Consider the following 6,745-nt stretch of genomic DNA (forward strand, 5'->3'; position numbering starts at 1 on the left):
TCTACAACGTAAATGCGCCACCCACCTTGAGATATAAGTTGTAAGGTCTCAGTATAGTTACAACGGCTGCCCCACCCTTCAAACCGAAACGCATTACTGCTTCACGGCAGAAATAGGCAGGGCGGTGGTACCTACCCGTGCGGACTCACAAGAGGTCCTACCACCAGTAAAAAGTACTAGAATATTGTCAAAAGTAATGTATTATAACAGTTTTTTTTTATAATGTATAAACAGGTATTGCAAAATATACTACCATATTTTCCACGTCAAGTCATCTCATGCAAGCTACACGCATCTCAGTATTTAATTTAGTAACTTTTTTCTTTATTTATTTGGTTGATACTTAAGATGTTTTAAGCCCATAGACTTTAATCACAATTTGGATACCGCCATCCGCCTTGAAAGTTTAAAACAGCCTCAGTTTTTAAGTTTCTCGGTTTTCATTTACATTACACGCATTATCATCGCGGAAGCTAATGATGAACATGAGCTACGTGCGTATATCATTAGAAAGATTTATACATACGTGCCGGATTTTAACACTGGGTTATTATACCAAGCCTCTTACCTTTGAAGCCACGACAACTTCTGAATATCCCACAAGCTCCCAAAAGTTGATACTCACACTTCTTACATATTTCCACTTCATTACAAACACACGCCTTCGAGTACCCAGTATAGGATAGCAGTGGTTTCAATGCATAAGTCGATGTGGTACAGCGCGCACGGGTAGGCGCGATCCTCCTGCCTATTTTTTCCACGAATCAGTAATCCGTTCCAGTTTTAAGGATAGGACTGTCATTATACTATACAGTTAAGACTTAGACCTCATGTCTCAAAGCGCGATGTGCCATCCTCATTATGATGTCTCTAGCTCGTGGTCACCAATTCATATCAGGTGGAAAGCTTTTCTACGCTTAAACATAAAAAAAAAATGTATTTATTGAAAACCAAGCGTAACTAAATGGCCAGTAGACCCCATCGTGACTCACTCTATTTCACTATAGAGCACTGTTTCGCTCGACACCATTTCGTAGAAGCTGTAGAATGCAAAAAAACTGCGCAATCCAATTGGCTCCAAACGGAAAAAGGGGGAGTGCGGTTGCTCCACAAAAACGTACGGACGACAGCAGGTTTGTTGTTGTTGTTGTTTGTTGACAAGAAGTCGTCGTGGCCTAAAGGATAAGACGTCCGGTGCATTCGTGTTGAGCGATGCACCGGTGTTCGAATCCCAGGCGAGTACCAATTTTTGTAATGAAATACGTACTCAACAAATGTTCGCGATTGACTTCCACGGTGAAGGAATAACATCGTGTAGTAAAAATGAAAACCGCAATAGTAGTAGTAGTAGTATTTTGTTAAAAATGTTCTTTAGTTGTTGATACGATGTAAATCTCAATGAGCTCTCTTAGACCTATGTAACACAATTGAGATCGACAGATTTGAATCATACTTAGCATAACTGGGCTGGGAGCTCTTCTACTCCTTGGATATTAAGTGAAATTGTCCTATGGGCGTTGGGCCAAACAACAAAATTAACATTTTCATAATTGGTGACCTTGAACACTCGTGAACACGTGTACCATTATTTCGCATATTTCTTTCACGAAAATATCATTTGCCGTCCAATTTCAGAGCATAAAAATTTACGTTATCAAAATTGTTCATCGCATAAAAGCTCAAACGATTTAATATGAATAATTCTATTCGACAATCAATGCACAATCATTTTCAATATAAACTAAGTTTATCTATATAACTAGTCAGGTCATAAGTATTGTCACACAGTAAAAACTTTTCTTTTAGAATGCTGGCCACAAAAAAGTTTATTGAATTCGAATTTTGAATTGTTCATGAAAATAAAAATGTATACTTTTAGAATTTTACTCATTTTTAAATATGGAGTGGACGCTCAAACAAGACCGTGTTGCAGTTATTGCGTTGCATCGTTGCGGTTACGCGCCAATTCAAATTTTTAACATACTGAAAAATTTGAATATAACCAAAAGATTCGTTTATCGTACCATCAAACGATACAATGAAGACTCTAGTGTAGATGACAGGTCAAGAAGTGGTCGCCCTCGGTCTGTTAGGACTCCAGCAGTGATAAAAGCTGTGAAGGCGCGAATTCAAAGAAATCCCAAACGTAAGCAGAAACTGCTGGGCCTTCAGATTGGGGTTAAGCAGAACCACGGTGAAAAGGGTGTTAAATGAAGACTTAGGGCTTCGGGCATATCGAAGAAAAACCGGACATCGTTTGAATGCTCGTCTAATGGACCTGAGACTGAAGAGATGCCGCGCTTTGTTGAAGCGGTACGCGGGAAAAAAATATCGGGAAATTCTTTTTTCGGATGAAAAAATTTTTACCGTAGAAGAGAGCTACAACAAACAAAATGATAAGGTGTACGCACACAGTAGTGAAGAAGCGAGCAACCGTATTCCGCGTGTCCAACGAGGTCATTTTCCATCCTCGCTCATGGTATGGTTGGGAGTTTCTTATTGGGGCTTAACAGAGGTACATTTTTGTGAGAAAGGTGTAAAAACGAATGCAGTTGTGTATCAAAATACAGTCCTGACGAACCTCGTGGAACTTGTTTCTCATACCATGTTCAATAACAGGCACTGGGTATTCCAACAAGATTCGGCGCCAGCTCATAGAGCGAAGAGCACACAAGACTGGCTGGCGGTGCGTGAAATTAACTTCATCCGGCACGAAGACTGGCCCTCCTCCAGTCCAGATTTGAATCCGTTAGAGTACAAGATATGGCAACACTTGGAGGAAAAGGCGTGCTCAAAGCCTCATCCCAATTTGGAGTCACTCAAGACATCCTTGATTAAGGCAGCCGCCGATATTGACATGGACCTCGTTCGTGCTGCGATAGACGACTGGCCGCGCAGATTGAAGGCCTGTATTCAAAATCACGGAGGTCATTTTGAATAAACTTTAGTGTCATAAGAATCTATGTTTTGTTAAGTTCATTCTGGTATATGAATGGTTCCATAATGAATAAACTTGTTTCAATTATTTTACATTAAACATGTGACAGAATTTATGACCTGACTAGGTATATATCATAAGAAGTTTATAATATTTCAAATGTTTCAACGGAAACAAACCTTCTTTTTTCAGTTGTACTATGTCTCTACGTAAAATTGGTAGAGTGGGTAGAGTCAGAACTCAATAACGTAATCAATCTAGTGAGAGCATCGACTGCCGACACATTCTTCGGGCAATCATTTCGCGGAGGGGAGGCGACCCTTATTGGAATACGGTGCGTTTTCATTATTGTATTAGACGGGATTGTGTAAGAATCTAGTTTGTGTTTTTTTTTAATAGTTGGACAATTTTCGGTCTGTCGCGTCAGTTTAGCTTGTCGTTACGGGTGGAGTAGATAGCTTTAGGAATTAATGATGGCTCTTCAGAATATATTTTATGTTGGTAGAGTTATTAGTAAGTTATTCTATTTTCTATCTCTCTCTGTCTATTTTCAGACTATCTATTGACCATTAATAAAATTGAATTTAGAACGTCCATAAAAATACGTTGTATTAAATTCCGTTGTAAGTGCTGGTTCATAAAGACTCTGACTCCTGGATTTACGTCAAGCTTTACCTCCCAATTGCTGAAGGTTACACGGAAAGCTTGGTTCGACTGTACAGGCATACAATTCTCAATGGTAGGATTGCTTGTCTACTGCTGCTGCATCTTCTGATACATTACTGTAGTATCCAGGGTACAATAGCATTATTCCAATTGACTCTTGTCTCAGAGTGGACTATAGTTACTGCTCAGACTCAGAGAGCTGATGAAACTCATTTGTTAAAGCTAGCAACATGCTCAAATCCCTTATTACACTGATTGTCTTAAGTATTTTGTTGTGTTACATCATTGTGTTCAGTTTCTGAACGCAAAAATGTCAGAAAGCAACGGCTGCCATGACACTTTCTCTTTCAAATCCAACCGCTAAGAGCAACGCATCAATTTTATATTTCTCTTATATTAAGTCTTTAATTTGTCATATAAAGATAAAATAAATCACTCAAAGCAATAAATACAGTCCACACTCAATCACCGCAACGCAAACAATTGTTTTTGAAGTGAAAACTTCTTTAGAATCGTTGTGATTTCAAACCGGATGCAACGGAAAAAACGACAGGTAAGAGACACATAATACAAAAATGTGTAGGATGAAGCCAGCAAATAATGAGACAGAAATATACATACTATTTAATACAGCGCCATCTGTGAGATTTTTTAATACTAACGTGTGTATGAAAGCTCTTGTAGTGAATTTTAATTTAGGATTATACGTGAAATTAAAATATCAATTCACAGAGGGCGCTACCTTACAATTATTTACTAATGACAAAATTTTACATATACTTAAGACGTTTAGGATAATTGTATTTTAATTTTGGAAGGTTTCACTTCTACCACGTGTGAATTGCACACATTTTGTTTTTTTGCATTTCCAATTGATCAGACATTGGAAACGCACAACTTTCCACAATGATCACTGATTAGCAGCGATCCGGATACCGGCGCGCGTGCAGACAAATCACGCCACCGAGGGTTTCGTGAACGTTTTCGCAAATCAACTAAATCACTCTTGTTTATAGGGTTCAATATTGATTGGCAAAGTCCAAATGAAAAATGTGTGATAAGGCTTTTTGTTACAAAACCTTGACTGCCAGTTAGCATATCGTAAGAGATTCAAATGAATTTCTTTAAACGTTAATAAGAAGATAATTATGTAATTCGTAGTATTTACAGGATCACGTGAATGCACTTTTCACCTCAGGACACGGGTTCGTATTTTTAATTACATGGTAATGACTATTGTCCCACCAATTCAAGCCGAAACTCAAAACTGCTGTGATATAGAAATAAATAGAACAGGAACAATATTGGCTAACTCTTCCTTGTAATCGACGAGTTCAAGAATCAGAACCAGTGCTTCATGAGCCTAAAAGCACAAAAAGCAGATCCGGAGGATCGGACAGATGCTTTGAATAACGGCGGCTTTGCGTTGCTCCGTCATAGAGTCATTATGCAATTTGCGGCCGCCTAAATAAGAGGTTTACTGAGTAACGCCGATTTTTTTAATTTTCTTTCTGACGCTTTCTTAAGATACTTACATAATTAGACAATAATTAGGTCATCGTGAAGATCAACATTCCTCAAATCATCCGGTAGAGTCGAGCGAGTAGGAATGCGACTCGTTCGCGAAATGTACTAACGTGAGAACGGAATACCATCCCACTGTCGAGGGTGACAATAGGTACTTCGGATTCAAGTCCAAGGGGTATGGGCGGACTAAAGATTTCATTGCTATCGTGACTAATTCTAAACGAGGTACTAGCAATGGTGTCGAAAGCGCAACCCCTATTGAAGAATTCTATCCATTTCTACCACTAAGTCGTCGTGGCGTAAAGGATAAGACATCCGGTGCATTTGTGTTGAGCGATGCACCCGCAAAATTATAACTTGCGTAATTACTGGTGGTAGGACCTCTTGTGAGTCCACGCGGGTAAGTACCCTGCCTATTTCTGCCGTGAAGCAGTAATGCGTTTCGGTTTAAAGGGTGGGGCAGCCATTGTAACTATACTTAAGACCTTGGAACTCATATCTCAAGGTGGGTGGCGCATTTACGTTGTAGATGTCTATGAGCTCTGGTAACCACTTATCACCAGGTTTTTTTTTATTGCTTAGATGGGTGGACGAGCTCACAGCCACTTAACACCAGGTGGGCTGTGAGCTCGTCCACCCATCTAAGAAATAAATAAAAAACATCACAGCTTCTGCGTTGCGGTTTGAAAGGTGTATGACAGTATTCCCCTTGTGATGTCTATTAGATCACTTTACACCAGGTAAGCCTACAAGCAAAAAAAACGACCACAAAAATATTAACTGTGAAATACCATCTGATTTTTTTTCCCGAACATACACTCTATCTGCGAATCCCAAACTCGCGTTTTTCATCCAATAGCGCGCTTTGAATTGCGTCGACTGTATCCAGGAAAGCTCTGAAAGCCCTCTATTTCGATCAGTAAATTTCGATTGCACACCCGAACTATAATATTGCAGTGTATTTGTTTTTAACCTTGTCAATATTTGAAAAGTTGAAAGCCTTTTTTTTTCAAATTGTATCAAACTTGTTTGGTTTCACTTTGTTAATTTACTGGTTGTAGGTTTAAAAACCTAAATTAAAACGAGAGCTTACGAATGAAAATATAATTAGCCACCAAAGATGTGTGTGGTCATACTAGCTAATCCGGTTGATACTTCCTATTTATTTGGTTCGTAGTTTATGATGGTTTCTAAGATATAAATTTCCAAGACAGTTTTTTCTAAATTTATTTCCTTAAAACCTTATTGACATGATTACAAACATTCGTCGAAGTCTGGTGCTCGAATCTCATACGCAGATGCCTTTTTTTTCCTACCTGTCCTGATAGCCTTGAGAGGCTATTTCAGCTTCGTCCTAACGTTTGTAGGTGAGCTCACGGGGCTCAAACCGGAGAGTTGCCAACACTGACCCTAGCAAGAGCAGTGCTTCGCAGAATCTACCACCGTGTCGGAAACGCGACCCACTGAGAAGATCCGGCGAGAAACTCAGTGGGCTGTGTCTATGGGTTAGTTCGCCCGTCGAGCCCTTCGTCGCAAGCGACGGGTTCGACTAGGACGGTGACCGGTGCTTGTGGTGCCTAAAAGCACCGTTAATGGATCAGAATTTTTCTAATG

The sequence above is a fragment of the Bombyx mori genome, chromosome 17, assembly GCF_030269925.1.
Source record: "Bombyx mori chromosome 17, ASM3026992v2".
In the NCBI taxonomy this organism is placed as follows: Eukaryota; Metazoa; Arthropoda; class Insecta; order Lepidoptera; family Bombycidae; genus Bombyx; species Bombyx mori.